The following is a 19,609-nucleotide window of genomic DNA, read 5'->3' as shown; positions in this document are numbered from 1 at the left end:
TAGGGTCTGGTGAAGGACGGTGCTGAACGCAGGTCCTGATGGGCAGCTCCTCGTCCTCCCACCCTCTGTCACCGGCCAGGCCCAAACCTTCTCTTTGCTGGTCCGCGTTTAATGTTAGCAAACGGTTTGTTAAATACCGTATGTTTTTTGTGTCTCACTGCCTACTCCTATTCAGAAATTATTCCATTCACTCAGCTAATTGTCTTGAAATTACTCTCTATAAATAATGCGTGTCCTCACTCTCAGGAACCTAGCAGAGGGGAAAACGTTAGAAATTTACTCTGGGCAGAATGGCGTTCTTCAGCGGGTTCATGTTTTGGCCTGGGCGATGGGTTAGAGAGAGTTAACGCACCGATGAGAAAGCTCGGGCACCTGAGAACCGGCCATAGCCTGAGGGGAAGGCGGGAGAGCCGTCGCTGGAGGAGGTGGAGGCTGAGAAGCCGTCTGCCATTAGGCATGTTTATCCTCACAAGTAGGAGATTTGTAAGGTGCTGCTTCGCTTTCTGGATTTGTAGGCAGGGAGGCTGGTAGGTGTCATGAGGGGAAAAGCTGAGAACTGGCTGCTCCGTTTAACTTAATTTTTTTTCCTCTCCCTCTTACAATAGTTTAAGCAAATATCAGAGGCCATGATGAGCTTGGAAAGTTCAGACTGGTGTGGATGTTCAGGCAACTGTTTAAAAGACTGGTGATAATGGTTCTAGAAATAGCGTAGACAGCAACAACTTCTAGTAGAAGCTTTTGTCTTTTTTAAGGTAAAAAGTATATTGTTGAAATAAGATGTATTCTGCGAACGGAGTGGATGTTAACAACAAAAGTTGTTTACTAGTATAACTTGTTGTTTCGTAGTCCTTTGGCAGCATTGCTTATGTCTCAAAGGCATTACTTGTTTTTCCTCACTTTTAATAGAAAAATTATGTCTGTAAAACATGATTTTATAAGCCAGGTATAATTCCATCAGTAAACAGGCAACTCGTTCACACTGGCTTGTTGTTATTAGAAATTAATAATAGATAATAAAATGGTATGTAGCTGTTATAGTTGTTGAGGTCATATTTTTGAAGCCCAGAGATTTTTATGACATAAGTATATGTTTTCACATCTAAGCATGGGGAAACTTCCTACTACTCTCAATAAATGTTGCACAAATATTTATCTTGGTGCTGGAAATACCAATGTGATTGGCGTGTTTCTCCAAGCATGCAGGGAGGAGGGGAAGAGAGACAATTCTGAAGAGGCACTGTCAATCACAGCTCCTCTGAAACTAAGGACCAGGCTTTAGCAGTACTGCTGCTCTTCCTACTTCAGTGGAGAAGGGTTAAAATTTAAAGAACTTGGTAGAACCAGAGATACCAGAATCCCTTTTTGGGAAAAACAGCTTCAAGACGGCTAGTGAATTACTCATATGTACGTAAGCTCTCTAAAGGTAGAAACTTTTTAATCTGTAACACAAAATCAAGTCCTGGCCAATGCTGGTGATATGTAATAAAGAGGAAGAAAGACAGAGGGGCTATCAAAGACCACTGACAGAGACATCAGTGAAGTACAGTCCAAGTAGGGCAGCGATCATGTGTGACCAGATTTTGAATTACTGTACAATTTGTGCATTGTCACACATTTAGGCGGATTATTTGGCTATATTTTGGTAGTTTGACCCTGACCTAGATGGCTGTGCTGTTCTATAGCTTGTACTCTGTCCAGGATAGACAAATATATCAACTGCAAAGTGATATTAATGCATTTACTGGAGTGTGGTTTTTATCCTGTGGGACCACAAGCCTATCGCTAGCCTGGGATTCTAGCTTGCCGCAGAGAGAACTCTGGACTGCCTGGTGATGAAGTGGTAGTTTCTTTATCTTTCTCCTATAACTAAAATACCTTGCTTCATTTTTTAAATAGCAGCCATTTGAAGGTGCTGAGATGTTTGTAATGCAGATGGTGAGGGCTGGAAGTTTTTCAGTCTGGTGGAGGAAAGACCACAAAATTGTTTGGACATCACTGCTGGTAAACAAAGGCATCTATTCTCAAAAGCTCTGAGCAGGTACTAAGTGCACTGCGTAAGCAAATGCCCATGTCTCTTTCTCGAGATAACAGCAGTAGATGTAATCTGCTGTGTCTCAAAGCAAATGCAACTTTTCCTTCCTGTGGTTGGTTGTGAAAACTGGATTTTATCTGCCATTTTGTTGTCATCGATTGCATGTTTCTGTTCTTACACGCACCCCTAGTTGTGGTGAGTTTACTCTTGTGTGAGCTGCAGATTTTGCCCATTCAGGGGACTGTGTTATGTTTGAGATCCCTAGTGAATGCTGTACTAATTAACTTTGGTCCTAGAAGGGCATTGCATGATGCAGTGGGACACTCCTGTTAACCTTATCTTGAGAGTTACAACTTGTACTGGCCGTAAGTCTAGCTTTTTCTGTTTAGCTCAGAGCTGCCCTTACACAATACAATGTACTCAGAAATTAGAAAAAAAATCCCCAAGCCTGCTACACGAGTCAGAATAAGTTTAACTGTTTGACCTACAACAGTTCTGTCATCATCAATTGACACGTTCTTCTTTCTTTTCTTGAAATAAACCTTTTCCCCAGTGTTCTGGCAATAACACAAGGGTTGCTTGGCAATGAAATAATCTTCAAAGCTAAGGCATTCATGAAACAAATGCCTTTCTGGAAGAAAGTAAGGCAACTTGCATCAGAATTTTTATTATGGCTATGCTGCAACCAGAACTTATCAAGTATTTGTATCAAGTATTTATAATTGTTTGAATGACATTTGGCCACAAATAGGTGGATATAGCTCATCACGTTCATACTTCTTTCTTTAACAAAAGGAAAGAAAGAGGCCATGCATATTTCAGGAAATCAAGGAAACATGTAGAGCAGCAAACTTACTAAATACAATATGACAAACAAGGTGTTTTTTCGTTTTTTTTCCCAAAAGTCAAAGTGAGTGAACTCTGTGATTAAAGAGTAGGACGAAAAGGCAGAGATCAAGGAGGACATTGCTGTGGTTAAAGGATGCCATTGCGCTAAAGGCAGTCACCTGAAGTCCAGGCTGGAGAAGGGAAATGCCATTGTAGGATCAAAGATTGATACATCTATCAAATCTTTCTGTTACTGGCTGTGTCAGACTTTCTGCTTCGCTCTCCCTCATATACGCATGTACTCCTTACCTTCTGTTCTTAATGGATATATCTTTTTATGCTACTGAAAAGTGGAAGATGCTTAGGTGAACATAAAAGAAATAGGAACGTTGGTAACTACTACTGAGTTTTTGTGAGATGGTGCTTTTCTGGGCAGCTTCATTCTTGAGATGCAGTAGTTATTCTTCACAGAAGGTTTTAGGAATGCTTTTAAGGGGAGGGTAGTTAGAAAACAGATATGCCCCCATTTGGGCTTTTTACTCATTATTGACTGCTAGAGGTCCTATGGAAACAGGTTAGTGTTAACTAAAGGGAAGGTGATATCATCATTTTGAGAATCTCTTATAAAACTTCGATAGCTGTTCTTGGGTACAGCTGATAATATGGAGACATTTAAAGACTGAGATCAGTATCAAATACTGTGATGAAGGGATGGTGGTGTATTTTCATTATGGTATTTATAAAATCTTAAGGCATTTTATGTGGAATCACATGTCATTTATTGACATCTGTTCAGATTTTTAAAACATAATGCATAAAAACAGTGTTAGACACTGGATAGTACAAAGCTTTGTTCTTCCCTCTGCAGGAGGCCTGTAAGCTGTTTCTATGTCAGAATTAGTAAAATGTCATTACGGAGTTTTCTGAATGATGGTAGGCAGGTTGCTTTCTCACAGCAGGTCCTGAAGGAACAGCAAAACGTCTATCCTGCATTGAGCAGAAAAAAAGTATGTCAGATCTCTTAGGTACCATCAAGCATCACTAGAAGCCGTGCTGTATTAAAGGATTAGGAATATACATCTGACAGCCAATGTCCTGATACAACTGGGGCTCAGCTACATCTTCTGAAGTGAGTTGAAGGGGTGTAGATAATGAATGAGTTGTTTGAATGAAGGTTATGAGAAAAAGACACCTACTTTAAGTCTACTGTAGCCCATCAGTGGGATTTTTGGGGGGTTTTTGGTTGGTTGTTTTTTTCCCATGTTGCCATTGGACAAAGCTTTACTGCCTAGGGAAGAGAAAGAGATGCAAGCTCAAAGTAGAAGATACTGCCCAGAAGACTGTAAACAGTGTAACATGAATACAAGCTATTTCGGATGATGGATCACTTTCATGACGTCTTTATAGCAGATAACCTTTTTTTTTCTTGATCTTCATACCCCTCATGTTGTTAATAGAGAGGACTCTGGGTGCTGTAGCTTGTCATCTGCTATTTTCATCTGTCTTAAGAAAGCTTCCTCAAAACTAGAGAAAGAGGGAGGAAAATGCATCTTCTCTTCTGATTTGACTTTAATTGTAATTTGACAATCTCTTCCTTGACAGCTTTTGTAAGCACTACTGGGGAAAAAAAAGTTTACTAAATAATTCAGTCTTGAGAGTGAATTGAACTTGAGGAGAAATGTTGAATTCCCAAGTCTGTGGTCTGTGGTTTTTGTTATTGACTGCTCACATGGATTTAAAGTCCTGTCTCCACAGTCAGTGGTTTTTATCTCCCTTTTGGATGCTGCAGTTGTCTAGCTTTCCATCCCTTAATGCCAGCTCTCTGATCTTGTGAATAAACATACAAAGAACCGTCGAAGGACCTTCCTGCTAAGAAGTGGAACCATAGCTAGCATGCTACACCGAGCTCCTTTCTAACTGAAGTTCTGCATATATCTATGCAACTGTAAATCAGAATTTGACCCTGGACCTGAATGTTGAAGAGAGTCCAATGAAAGTTGGTGGAGTCAGCACGCTGAGTATGAAGCCATCTTTTCTGACTTGTAAGGCCTGGTGTTTTTTTTCCTGTTCTATGGGGTATTGTTTATGACACTTTCCCTTAATGTTTGCCTGGTAGTTGCGGCTGCTTTTATTACTGAAGTTTTGATCTTGCAAATACACATGAAGGCATGGTGTGAAAGAAGGAAATTGATATCCCAGACATAAACAATCAAATGAACACTTTAGTTTTACCTTGCAGGTAAAGGATGGCCCAATAACCAAATCATCGCCTGTGATGTCTTTCTTTTGCTGCTAAGGTGTGTTCCCTAAACTGTGCTGTAACTGTAGCTAGGTTGGAGGCACAACACCATCTTGCTCTCTAATAGTTAGAGTTGTTCTCGGATAAAGAGCAAAAGTGTTGATCTTTACATTGCTTGGTGGACTATTGTTTAGAAAAAGGGAATATGCTGAAAAGAGTGTTCCTACATTAATCTGGACAACCACCACACTGTTCTTTTCTGAGGCTCTGTTCCTAGTATCCTCCCCTCATGTGCTGAAGCATCCAAATCCTTAAGAAAGATGAAAGCTTGATATCAGAAAAGAATCTCCTGAAAATGGGGTGTCTTACTTATTCCAGATATACCCATGAAGTTTGTTATTTATATTAACATGCTAATGGGAGCCAGACGATAACAAGATAGGAGTTGGTCCTGTACTTTATGCATCTACAGTCAAACTTCATACATCTACAGTGAATAAGTAACAAAAAAAAAATCTTTATATCATTTGAGTATTTGTAAATGTGTAAAAAATAGAGCCCATTTTCTGCAAGGTGGAATGATGATTGATAAATGTCACTGAACGAAGTAGCTTGTCCAGAAAAAAAAAATATGATAAGAGTCTAGCTAATATTCAGGACTGTATATAAAACCTGAAGCAGGCTTAGCAAACCTTAAAGCCACTGAATAACGTAATTGTTATTACCTCTAAAGCATTTTTTTTCCTACTTCAAGAAACAGAGTCATCTGCGACAAAAATTAGTGAAAATTGGTATCATACTCTCTAGTAGAACCTTTATATAATTAACTCTTATTGATTGTCTCACTCAGTGGTACAGTTCATATGAGTAAATATGTAAGAGCTCAATCATAATGTGGACTGCAGGAAAGCTCTGCTAATGTATTTCTACTCAGCTGCTTACAGCTACATGTTACTATTTCCTAACCAAAAGAAGGAATAAAAATGTTTTGTGGTTTTATGGCTTATAGCTTGATGAATTTGTAAGAGAATGCTAAGAAAGTAGCTTTCAGTGAGGAGGATGTAGTCCCTTATCTTTGAACCTTAAAAGGTTACAGAACCTTCAACCAAACAAGAAGAAAAAAACCCCAAACACCCAAAAGAAAACCTTTTTTTATTTCTGGTAATTTAATGCTTTGTAAATTATAGATATCACTAGTGTTTCTGAAGTTGTGGCATTCTTTGAAAGGTAGTTAGATCTAGAAAACATTTTTAATTAAGTGATAGATCAGATGGGATCTGCTTGCAAGTAAAATAAATCCACAGATCCCCTTGTGGATGGATGAAAAGTTTTATTCTTTTTAGATCTATCTTTAGTTCTGGTTAACATATAATCAGATAAGCTAGAGTCCATCCAGAAGGCAGTATTGGTTAAAAATAGTTGATTAATTGCATCAAGAATATGCTTTCTGCTAGGTATTCTTGAAGTAGGAAGTGTAGAAACAGTAACTGAAATAATAGAATAAATGAATTACTATTAGTGTGTTTTTGAGGATTCACTTGAACAGAAAGTTCAACTTTTGTATTACAAGAATCTGAAATGTCCAGGTGGCCTCATTTGGCATGTTCTGCTTCGGATCCATGGTCTCTAGCTAATACACTCATGAGCAGATGTGGACTGATGTCATCTCTGGTAAAGAACGTACAGGGATAGAGAGGGCGAGTGTTGATCCATTCCTCTTCAGGTCTGTTGAAGAGCAGCATTTTCTTGCTCAAGTTGTTCCTGTCACTTTATTTTAAACAGGAAAAATTCATGATGATTTATTTTCAGTCTCATTGGAGTTCTTCATTTTTTTGACATGCATTTGCTGCCTGCTTTCTGTATTTTATTAGACATACTAAAAAGCGAAAATCTGGAAAAAGAAGGGGAGAGGAAGTTATGAATTTGGGTTCTGGCAGTAAATACCTATGTAACACTTGTACCTATTATTTTTATATGCTAACTAAATTTTGGAGAAAATGTGAACACAGCAGTAATGTTTTTGCAAGTATGTTGTCCCAACAGGCGTGTTGGACCATTGGGATCAGGCCCTTATGTTGGAGGTCAGGGGTAATCGACTGGTTTCTTGAAAAGGTTACTCAATATTCTTCTTTCATAATAAAAAAGCAATTTAGAGCAGAACAGTGACATGGCTTTTGGCCACAATATAGATAGTATTTAATACAAGCAAACATCTTACCTTCTTGAGAACCACTCTTAACTCTTCTAAGGGTAATGATGTTGGCCACGGCTCTGACAACACTGAAGGCAGAAATTGGTGTGTATGGGTGTTTCAGAAAGGGAGGTGTTCTGCACCGGAGTGAGGAGGGAGTGAGATGGTGCAGGGCTCTTTCTGGATCTCAGTAAGAAATGAGCAATAATAAATGGCTTAATAAGATAACCACTTTAATAAGACAGAATAAGAAGAGGGATATAGATAGTAAGTCTTACATCCCTTTGTGCCGCAATGGGTGGAGTCTGGATGGATTTTCCTATGGCGCGCAGAGCAGAGCAGAGCAGCTCCTGTCCGTGGAGAGAAGCTCTCCCTTTTGGTCATCCGAGCTGTTATAGGATTTCTTTACAAGGAAACAACTCTATTCCTAAAGGACGCTCACATGAGAACTTGTTGCTGCACTGCCAGATACAGGCAGGGCCAAGCGGGTGGCGCAGTTGCCAGTGCCAAGCGGGAGCTGCCCAGGTCTCCTCTGCTGCGGTGAGCTGGCTGAGCCTGTCCTGTGGCCGAGGAGCTGTGAGCATCGCACAGCCTGAAGTACATGCTGTACATGCAGCATCGTGCTGCCCGGCACCGGCCTGGGCATGCTCCCGTTAACTGTTAGGTGGATCACTGACTCCTAAACGTGCAACAGTCTCTTGGTCAGGATGGGGAACATACTACTGCTCTCCCTGTGTGTATAACTTAAGCATGTGGGTTATTAAATTGCAACCATCTCTAGTAGGGGACAGTATTTTGTTAAACTTTTCTGTTCTCCTGGGTATTCAATGAACGTTTTCAAAGTGTGTGTGGCCCATAAACTGACAGTGTGTGTGTAAGTGCAGGGACTTAAAAACCTCTTTTCACTTTGATGTGACATTATGCTGATTTTTAGGAAAGGTTCTGTCTTATACATCCAGTTTTCTTCTTTTTGGAAGTTTTCTTGGCTTGACTCTTTTTGTAATACCTCTGGAGCATGTGTCATGTCCATCGCTGTTCTGGGCTTAAGGCAGAGTTTGGGTGTGTAATCCCTTTTCCCACAAGTGTGAATTCAAATCAGAGTTGAAGGACATACATGTACATTGCTTCAAGCACCAGAATACTTCTGGTTTTAATTAAATGGGACAATCCACGTTCCTAAAGTTAGATGCTTCCCAAGTATCACGCTGAATCAGGACTGCCTACGGTAATGCTCCTAGACTGCTTGTTTGAGTAAAGAAGGTAGGATGTTTTCTCAAATCTCTGGCTAAAGATGAAAAACTTGATCCTGAAACTACCCAGCTTTTATAACAGCTAACTTGGTCAAAGCCTTGTTACTAAGCAAAGAAATGACAGAAATAACATTGTTCAATTTCCTCTTCTCTTTTGTTTAATTCACTTGAAGAAGGAGATTAAGGAATCCCAGCTGAACATGACATTTTGGACGCAGTGTAACGTGCGGTACCTCAGTGCAATTGCTGCTGGCCCTCTGTTCCTGTGCAATCACAGGACCCAGTGCTTGGCATAAATCTGCGGAAGACAGCAAGAGTTTTATGGGTAGCTTGGACATCTCCCTTCCCAACAGACTAACAAACAACTTCTTTCTTCTGTTGCAGCTGAAACATCAGGTGAATAAATGAGCTGTGTTGCTGTATGAGATACTTTTGAGGGAAAACCAGGTAAGCTGTTTCTTTGGCACAGGCATAACTTAAACTTATGAGTGAGGCCCCATATGTTAATGAGTTTCTTCGAGACTTACTGGCAACACAGTGATAAACACTTTGGTCAGAAGAGTAGTGTTTTTTCTTTTTATATATCTCTTTGTGATGCTGAGGCAATAGACTCTGCAGTTTGCTTTATTGGTTGTAATAATTACATCCTATACCTTAGAACAGTTTTTCTTCCACCCTCTGATCATCTCCCCAAACAGTTTAGAGCTATTTTTCCTTCTCTGAGAATGTTCTGATGAAGCTGATGCTATGTGGTAAGTCCTCGCCACCTGCTTTACTTGCTCATGTGAATGCTTTCTTGAGTCATACTCCCAAAATATATTGTTGCCTAAATCTAGGGAAGACTGGCAATTGGTAGCAGTTGAACTTTCATATTATACCAGAGTTTATGTTAAAAATAAACTCTTACAAATGATCAGTGTCTGGAAAACATTTGGGTTGTTTGCTGAGAAACAAAAGGTGGGAAGCACCTAGTTTGCTGTGTGAGAAGGGTTTTCTCTTGCTATTATTTACTCCAGGAAGAAAAATCCACAGTAGACCACTACATAGGAAATTGAGATTCATTGTTCCGTACATTTCTTGATAAATATTGAAACTGTCACAGAAATGTTCCCCATCCTATGTCAGCTACTGTTAGCTTTAAGAGCCATGTTCATTCTTCTTTAGGCACTGTGAATTTTCAGTTCTTTTCAACAGAGTAATATCTTTTCAGCCAGAAGGTTTAAGGTTGCTTTAGCAAGGCAGAGGGCACAGGGTCTGCAAGTGGGTTGGTTGTTAAGTTGTTCTGTGAGCCAGAACTTGTGGGCAAAAATCTTTTCTGCAAAGAATTGACTCCTGGTCTTGCCTCTTTGCAATGTGGTCTAAGTGAGATGCTGTTATAATGAGGTCCTGTCGTTTTGTCTACTTTGTCTTTTGATTTTAACCTCCTGGAAGGGTGTCTGTCTTTGGGAGAGGATTCTAAACGGTATTCCAGGTGGGTGATGGGGTCCACCTTTCAGTCTGCAGGAAATGGGGAAAATGTAAATTATTGTGCTGGTCCCAGCATTCCCCTGGGCTGTCTCTGCAGTGGTACTTGGGGTGGGCTGACTCCAGCAAGCTCCTTGGTCCTTAACTCAGCTATTTTGAATTTTGTTGAGGCGTGTGCCTGTCCCCATGGATTATGTGTGAAAGTAGATGGCCCCTTTCCCCCATATTAGAAAGTGGAAGGTGAAGAATGCATTATCCACCCTATGCTTGTGCTGTTTAGAGTACCTGACTAGAGCAGGACTTGGAAAACAAACTTAGGGTCATAAGGAAAAACAAACAGAGTGAGTCCACAATGTGAAGCTATTGCAAAAAGAGGCAAATGTGATTCTGCAGTTTATGATCAGGAATATTACATGGAAGACAAGGGACATAATTATCCTGATTTGAAATTGCTGAGGCTTCATCTAATGCAAGTTTTGGATACTGCAATTTCAGATATAGACAAGCTGAAGAGTGTCCAGAAAAGAGAAACAAAAAAAAGTCTTAGAAAACAATGTTTTGTAAGCATGACCTGTGAGCAAATGCTAAAAGAAATAGGAGTTTTTATAAGCTTTTCTAAAGAAAAAGAATGGTCTTTTGACTGTGGAAAAGCTTGTTAGATTTTCTGGCTTCTTTAAATAGAAGATGAGTATGATTACATAGAAAAGTGGGACAAAATATAATCAACTCAACAAACAGTAAAGAAAATGCAGTTTTCTGTGCAATAGAAGGCTATCTAACTGCATAAGGAAGAAATTCAAGTGAGCAGTGCATTTTTGTCTTTAATGCAAATCATGCAAAAGCATTTTGTCTTGATGTCTTAGAAATGGTTTAGTTTAGCAAAAATTTATTTTGATTTAAAATATTTTTTCTTGAGTAAACAAGCATACCTTTGCAGTTGCTGTTGAATATATATTAAGCTTAGACAAAACATAAAAGCTTGTCTTAATTGTTTCAAAAGCAGCCCATCTCACACCATTTAACATCCAGTGCAATTCCCACCAAATTCATCATGAAGACTATGGTGACTATCTTTACACTATATAACAATCTTTACTCATAAAACTGGGTAAAAGCAAAGTATCCTGTATGGGTGTCTGTATTTGACGTTATATGGTGCAATAGGAACATGTCAGTAGATTGCAGCAGTTGGTTCTGAGATCTGTTTGTCTGTGTGTGGTCTGGGGATTTTAGGTCAAGGTGGATCTCATCTACTCCTCTGGACCATAGGTTTCCATTTGTAAATGCAGTTCAAAGCTGACCAAAGAACAAGTCATGGTTTCAAACTCCCACTGGGGCTGGAGAGCATTTAGTGGGTAGCTGGAGCATATTTCACTTCCCTCAGAAACAAATTTATTTCATTCACATCAACTTTGAACTGTCCTGGTATACAATAAGCACGGATAATTAGAGGATTCACTTCAGTACTGCACTGTTGCGTTGAACCAAAGGATTAGGAGATGAAACCTTTACAGTTCCTCCTTCTGAATCACGCAGTGGACATTCTTAACTTATCACACTTTCCTTTTGCTTTTCCTTGAAAAATACAAAATTATTAAACCAGACAGATATGCCTACTTTTCAGTGTATACTTTATCACAGTACAAATGTGAGCAAAGTAAGGAGTGTGTGATACGATTTTTTTATTGGTAGTTCTCCTCACTAAACTGTCAAAGGTGACTTAAATTTTGCTCCTTTACTTAACAAAGAGGTTATTGGTAATAACTTTGCTTTTTCTTGGCAGACATGGCAAATATCAAGGGTGCGGGAATTTAATCTCATTATTGCTAGCAACTAGACATTTTTAAGATATTCATTAAAAGGATCTTTGAACTTTTTCTTCTGTCCAACAGCTTGATACTCATAAAACAAGGAGAAATTTTGATAAAATGTGAGCACCATGTTTTTTCCAAGTGCACATCTGTCTGTCACAGGAGTTCTTTAACATTTGATCAAAGTATCTAAAACCGCACGGTAAAGACCTCAATAATTAGCAGGTCAAGATATGCATTCAGTTATGTCTCACAATATAAGCTGTATTTATGTGAATGTAGAAACAGAGTCTTCTGACTCGGTTTGCTGCTTCTCACGTTGGGAACTAACATTGCTTAATAAATGTTAATTTGTAGCCTTACATAATCGGAGTGTAACTTCTTAAACTGACAGTTTCTGACCTTAAAGTTGTATTTATAGTTTGTATCTGAATCCAAACTTTCCTTCTATTCATTACGGTACAAGCAGAGTTGGATGAGAAATGTCTTTCCAATTTTTTGAAATTTTGAGGAATTTAATGATAACTTCTGTTCCACTGTGGGCAGAAAACATGCTTTTTTCAGAGTGTTTTGGGTTTTTTTTGTTTTTGCTAATTAAAATACGACTGTCTTCATTTAGCCAAAGACTTTGGCAGTTGGAACACATCTTGGGAAGAGAGCACTCTACGTGAGTTTCCTCACAGCTAGTTTTGCTATATCCAGCTGAGAGGAAGGAAGGAAGACCTACCTTTTAATTTTTTTTCCTCCCCGCTCTCTCAGAAAGTTTATTTTTCTTATTAACATTCCTAAACCAAACAAACAGATTGGCATTTCCTTACAGAAACGTATTCATTTAAAGCATTCCTGGCAATTTGTGTTGCAGTCTCTCAAAGGCTTTGGCAGAGTAAGGGGTGAGTGGGGCTTCTCTATTCTAGTCCCAGCTGCTGGATTTGGGTTGACTAGCAAGATTCTTCTTCCTCCCTTGAGACCTAAGATGACTTTCCATTTCTCTATCTTTCTTGATGTTGTTTTTTTGTGGTGGTTTTTTTCTCTTGTACAGCTCATAAAATCTTTACTTAAAGACATGAGGGGTTGATTATCTGCTTTCCCCAGGAGTCTGAACTCTTCAGTCCTAGGCTCCTTGTTGCCATTAGGTCAGCAGGGCTGATATGAGCTTGCTTACTGCACATTGGCTTCACCCAGTGCATCCAGCTATTTTTCCCTCAAACCATGTGGAGAAGGAGAAATGATCCATAGCCAGCTATAGTCTTTGTCTTTTCCCTGCTGTTATGTTTCTGTTCATACACAGGCTTTTCAATTTCACGAAGCCAGCTTTACATGAAAGCTGAAATGTAATTGCATCCTCCTGAGTAAAATGGACAATTTCTGTGCCAACTGCGTTTTTAAAGGAAAAGATTACAGCATTCATTCTGCTGCCTGCTTTCTTTGCCGATGAATCCCTTTGCTGATGTGAAGGGATTAAATATTCTAAAACACCAGCCAGACCAATTCTTTATAATTCCATAAGTGCACAGAGTAACACCTTCGTTATTTTTGTCAGGGGAAGAAGTAAAAGATAACAGGTAGGCCTCTTCCAATGCACCTTGTTTTACTTTAGCGAATACTAGTGAGAATTCAGTTCAGTGTACATCATGCTTACTGTTCCTCTCAGCTCTCCCTGTTAACTTAAACTTTAATTTGCTTGTGGAATTTGTGGCTTTTTGGTATATCTTGTAGATCTACGGCAACATAATAGATATTGTGCAGTTTGCAGTTTTTTGTTTGTTTGTTTGTTTGTTTTAAATGGAAGACCTTAAGTGTGATAGTATTTGTTTATGTCATGGAAAAAAAATTTTTAATAAGGGTGCATGGTTGCACACAAAGCAGTTTCAAATATCTTTTTCCTCCCTTTTTTATAGTTTCTAGCATTCTTTATATTGTTCGTAATATCTTTATGCGGCCTGAGGAAATGGGTGGCTTTTACAGAGTTGAATTTAGAGACAGAATTTTGTCTTTCATTGATCGCATTTTCTAAGATTTCCAGGCTTACTCATGCATTTTATGCTTGCCTGTGGACAGTCATAAAATAGTTTACTTATGTTGTGAGCATAACAATGCCAATATATCTCACTTTCTTTGAATAGTGCACAGACCTCTCTTTTCCCAGCCGGATGATGCAGACTTACCTGAAAGAATACTTGATAGCAAGATTATGCAATGTAGTTCTTGTTCCCAAAAATGTGCTTCTCCATCTCAAGTCTGCACAATCCTTCCCTTAACATTGGAATTTATTCTTTGAAAGCCATCTCTGATATCCCCCAGCGCAGTCCAAACCAGCTTAATGAATAGAGGTTAGGAAAAATGGTACTTTAGCTGTTTTGAAAAAGGTTGTATTTGCAAAAGTGGGAGAGGTTCCTAAACTCAGGGTGACCTGAACTCAAGAAGCTGGGCTATCTGGGGTAAAACAGTTCTGCTTTGGGCACAGCTAAGATAATTGGAAGTATAGTTAAACTGTAAGACTTGTAATCTCCTTCAGGAGGTGCTGAAGGGCTAATTCCCATTAGCGTCCAGTTCAGCAGATTCCGCAGATGTTCTGTATCACGGGATGAAGGGGGTGACAAGCTGCTTCTTCAGTTATTGTCACAGCTACATCCATCCTAGCTAATGATTACAGCTAGTGCAGGAGAGACTCAGTGGTGCCACATCATTGACTTTTTGAGCACTGTATCTCAACCAAGGAACACAGCAATAACCAGACCAGCCCTAAGGAAGTATTAGAGCCTATGGCTATAAAATAAGATTATGTTCTGAAAGATGCTGGGCATCAACTCTGAATAAAATCAGTAAGAACAGAGAGTGTGCAGGGCAACACAAAACAATGCAGAGAAAGTACTGCAAGTCTAAGAGCATTGGAAGTATGAAAGAAACTGTTATGAAATGAAAAACAGTGAGATACATATAACTACACTCCAGTAGACGATTATAAACCAATGTGAGCACTGGTACTTAGAGGCTTGGGGGAGGAGAAGGTGGGTAGATCATCAGAAGAACTGTAAATGCCAAGAGAAAAGACTAAAACATCATAATACTGTAGTATCCTCATGTAGGGTCAGATAAAAGAGTGAAACTTTAGAATGGGAATTGTCGTCTGTGTATCTGCTTCTGTATGTGGAAGTCTAATGGATTCTGAAAGACTTCTTAATGTGCACTTTTTAAGGAGACTCTTTAACTCCTATTTTTTCCCACTAATAATAATAGAAATTTTCTTGCTGAGATGTAAGGTGCTACAAATGCTGTGATTTGTTTTTTTTTTTTCTCATTAGGAAGCACAAAAAAAGGTCTATAGTGCATTTTCAGAGAACAGCTGGGTCTTTATAGTATGTTTTCTTACTGTTAACTTTACTAAATCATGAGGGATGTAACCATAACCACTAACCTGATTTTAGCCAAATTAAAGCTAACTTACTCTTCAGTCTCCACCTGAACAAAAGCATTCATCAGTCATCCTCATGAGTTCACAGAATCCTAAGATTACAGGCAATTCTCATGTATTGTATAACCATCTGCAGATCTTAATGCCAGCCGTCTTTTGGCAGTGTCCTCTGCCTAAAAGGAAAAATGGTTCAAAGCTGTTGTGGGAGAGGATGGAGTTTTTTCTCCCTTCTAAGGCAAAACTTGCCCTTCTTCCTTCTGAGCACAAGGCTGTAACTATTTCAACTTCACAAAGTCTGCCTTTCAAGAGATGCTTACAAATTATAGAGAGGTAGTTCTTGAAATCTGAAGCCAATGTTTTTTCTACCATTTACACTACTTAAGATGTATTAAGATGTCTGTTAAATGGTAAAAGCAAGAGCACTTTATTGAAGGCTATTGATGATTACTTGCTTTTTGAAGCACTGATATTCTTTTGTGATACTTGTGTACAGCATTACTTGAGTCTAAAGTTTCAGTCTTTTATGGCAGATGTTTCTGCCAGGCCTTTAGACCTTTCCAGTCTAGCTGATCTTTGGGAAGGCAGAGCCTATGCTGTTGGATAAATGCTAACCAAACTGGCCCTACACCTTGCTTAGCACTCGAGGAGCAATATCAGCCCTCTGTGGGCTCTTATTTCCCAAGATTTAATCCTACTCTAAATCCAGTCTTATCCCTAGCATAAACTGGTATCCGTCTTAAAAAGAGTGGTAGCTTAATTCCCTCTGCTTCCTCCAGCCCTCATTTTATCCCTGTGAGGTTTTAAAGAGTCACCACCAATTTCAGCTTTCCAGCTATCCATTCCCAACTTTCAACCAACCTAACCTCTCCTCTGGATTGTTGCCAGAGGCTCTGTACCTGCTTTAGCAGGAGTAGTAACTCCTTTACAGTTTCTTCCATGCATCTTCATTTTAAATCGTTCACGATCCATGACTAGTTTCACCTCTAGACTTTCTCTTTTCCTGACCAGTCACAGCCTAAGCTGTACCTATGAGTCTCATACCTGCTTTAGAAGGAGTGACATTACATTTCTTCCTGTTTCTTCAAGCTCTTATTTTAGCTGTGTGAGCATGTCAAGATCTGTCACTCAGCTGCATATGCTCTCCTTTTTCAATCTCTATCCTTAATCTAAATCCCATCTTTCAGCAATGCAGTGGGACTTGACGTACCTTACAGCCAGTGGCAGCATGTTTACACCTCTGTCCCACAGTCCTCACGTCACCCTGAAGGCTCTCAACCTGCAGCATTCATCTCACTCCTGCTTCTCTACTTTCCTGAAAGCTAACTCTAAGTGTAGTTGTAGGGCTAGTTAGTACTTGTCTTCACTGGAGTGACAGCTCATTTAGCCTGGCTTCCTTCAACTCTCATTTTGGGAACATCTGCAGAACTGCAGGTAGTGCTGAATCTTGAAGGGCTCGTAGGGCTGAAGTGAGTGCTATGGACAGGAGAGGAAGATACAGTCCAGTTTGCAGGATTTGGGAGAGGGTGAAATGCATGCTGGATTTTTTAAGACCTACAGGGCTAAAATGGGGCAGGTGTAAGTCGTATGTCTGGTATACTTTCTGACCTTATTAATACATTTTTATCATCCTTTTACCTGTGGTCTTGCTTGTCTTTAGTGATCTAATGCCCACTTCAGCTTCATATGCTCTCCTTTCTTGAGCATTCCCTAACTACAGTCTAAGCCGTAACCATTGGGCTGTTATTTGTCTTCCCATGCTAGAAACTCTTTTAAAGATCTAGTGCTAAAGATTTTTTCCCCCTCAACACTGAATAGATCCCTGGCCATATGACTCGCACTTCCCATTTAAATTATAAGTCATTAACTCGTGCTTTCACCATAAATGTATGAGATGGAAGAAAGCTATATCTCTTACTCAGGTTGGAACTGGGATGAGAGTTACATTTTGGAATATTGTTCTCTGGAAGATGTCCAGCTGCAGCAATGAGTCTAGATTAAACATACTCCAAATTCCTATACAAAGATAGCTTTTTTTCTCATTTGTCATTGCTAGCATCGATCATCGTCTTAGGTCTTTAGCCCTTGCTTTCCTGATCCCTGTTCACACTTTGGTCTGAGCCTTCTTCCAAGTAACAAACCTAGCCCAGTGATACCAACCTGATTCTCTAGGTAGCCCCCTCCTATGCTGATCCATAACCTTAGTACTAATTAGTCCAGCTGCTCCTGTCCTCTTCTTAACCTTGAGGCAGTTGTGTATGGAGTACTGAATTTAGTTCTTTATTATGTTTTCCGGAATGCAAACCTTCTCCTTGACTATCTAGCCTAGCAATATATAACTGTTACTTTCTATGCTGTGTTTACTTTGGTAAATAAATAAATTGAGTTTATAACTAAGCATTATAAATCATAACTAAAACTTTAATTGAAAAGCATGCAGAAATAATGTGTTTACATAAACAACTCAATATACATATACACATATTTATGCTTAGAGATGACTATCTCTTTTACAGAAAGCTATCATATATACTAATAGGACTAATAAAAAGAAATATTTTTTTTGTGTGTAGCCTATCCCTGTGCAATTACATTACATTTTCAGAGCATAAGGAAAAAGGCTCAAACCCTCCATCCCTTCCCTTCCCTCAGGGCTAGATTTTTCCAAGAAGCTCCTCTCTTTAGGAGGAGCACAGGGAGTACTTTGTGTGCTGTGCTCTCTTGCAAAATATGTCAACCTGCTATGATCTCTACATGGCAGCTGATTTCTTCGAAAATCTGGCTTTCATCCAAGTGAACCAGCATATATGTACGTAGTACAGCCTTCCTCAGTGGACACATGATGAGCTTATTAAAAGGGCTGTATACATACCATGATTTTTCATATAGATTGAATTCAGTCTAAACACATTTTCACTGGTGCATTCAAAAATACTTCTCAATAAGGGATGTTTCTATAGGCAGCTGCTCAAGTATATTTCTTCAACCATTTGAATGGTAGAATTTTTAAAATATTTAATGCTTTTGATGATGAAGTGTATTTATAAACTATATTCCGTCTTGCAAAAACTAACTATTAATTTTGCAAAGGACTTGCTGTGAATTAAGTGCAATATCCTAGCTGTAAACAGTAGAATTTAGCTGGGAAGGTTAATGTTCTCAGAGTAGATTGGGAGCAGAAAATCCAGATTAGAATTAATTTATAAACACAGTTTGTTAATACAACTTCTGTAATGGGAAATCAGTTTTCAGATCTTGAATTTTCAGACTGAATGAGATCTTAGCACACTTTAATGACCTACTGTTAGATTAGATTTGCTTTATGAAGAGATTTCAGTAAATGCTCTATATCAAGCGGATGTACACTAGGCTAACTGCATACACATGGTTATTGTCAACTTTTAACTCTTTTCTAAAGGGGATGATAAGAACCGTAAAAGAAGACTGGCAATACCTACGTTTCCTGGAGTGCTACAGATACTCTGAGTGCTAAGGCCTTGCCAGCATCCTGCTGCCTTAAAAGATCGCCAGGCTGGTGGCTGAAGACAATGATGTTCAGTGATGTTAAGCTAAGGAGTTGCACGCAGCAGCTGTGAATCCCTGGAAGACTTTCTGCTACAGCAATCCTGTGCTATCCTGGGTTCAATTAGAGATAACATAGCAAATTCCATAATACAGTTTACTGCAAGTAAAGGTCCTTTACTTCCCTTGGATTGAGATTGACATGCAGCTGCAAATATATCTCACTGTTTATTGGTAAATCATAAAGGGCACGGACCTAAAGAGCTTTGATTATAGTCAAGAAAAAAACCTCACTCTTAGCCAAATTATACTGCAGCTTTTTGATTTATAGCTTTATGGCATAGTTGTGGTTTTGAATCTGTTACTGTGCTTTCAGTTTGAGGACTTTTGAACGCAGACAGATGCTTTGTTGCTTGCCAGTAGGAAAGAGAAGAGCCTTTTGTAAAAGCAGCAGTTTTAGTGAGAATTCCGTGGCTAAGGTTCGTACTAGTCTGACCTTTCTTTAAACTGTATGCAGCAGTCTTTTTTTATTTTTTATGAGATGAAAAGGATTGATAACCTTGCTTAGCTTTGCTCCATGCTATGTGATTTACCTTAATAAACCACCATTTTGCCTTGGGCTTTCTGCTGACTGTGCTGTAAGACTTGTACCCCGAAATGTGTTTGTCAGTATATGTCACATCTCTTCTTATCTAGCTTGGTCTACCTGCCTATTTATGTAACCTTCTGTATCATCAAACACTTGTCAGCACAGGAATTCTGGAAAATGCCCTGTCACAGAGATATCGGTGCAAGAATCCTGTGTTTCTCATCTTGTTTCTGTAATGATACTGCACACCTGTGTCAGGTTGTACCACACAGCT

General features: G+C 39.2%; 1 long non-coding RNA gene across 1 annotated transcript; it reads left to right on the top strand.

The window, feature by feature from the left end:
* The first annotated feature begins 424 nt into the window (after nt 1–424).
* LOC127017338 (uncharacterized) lies at nt 425–19,331 on the top strand. The gene is made up of 3 exons (XR_007766569.1): nt 425–488; nt 8,925–8,987; nt 18,643–19,331. It is a non-coding gene; the product is annotated as an uncharacterized LOC127017338 (long non-coding RNA).
* Nucleotides 19,332–19,609: the final 278 nt, after the last annotated feature.

The sequence above is a fragment of the Gymnogyps californianus genome, chromosome 5 (assembly GCF_018139145.2).
Source record: "Gymnogyps californianus isolate 813 chromosome 5, ASM1813914v2, whole genome shotgun sequence".
In the NCBI taxonomy this organism is placed as follows: Eukaryota; Metazoa; Chordata; class Aves; order Accipitriformes; family Cathartidae; genus Gymnogyps; species Gymnogyps californianus.
This window is presented reverse-complemented; position numbering and strand designations above follow the sequence as displayed.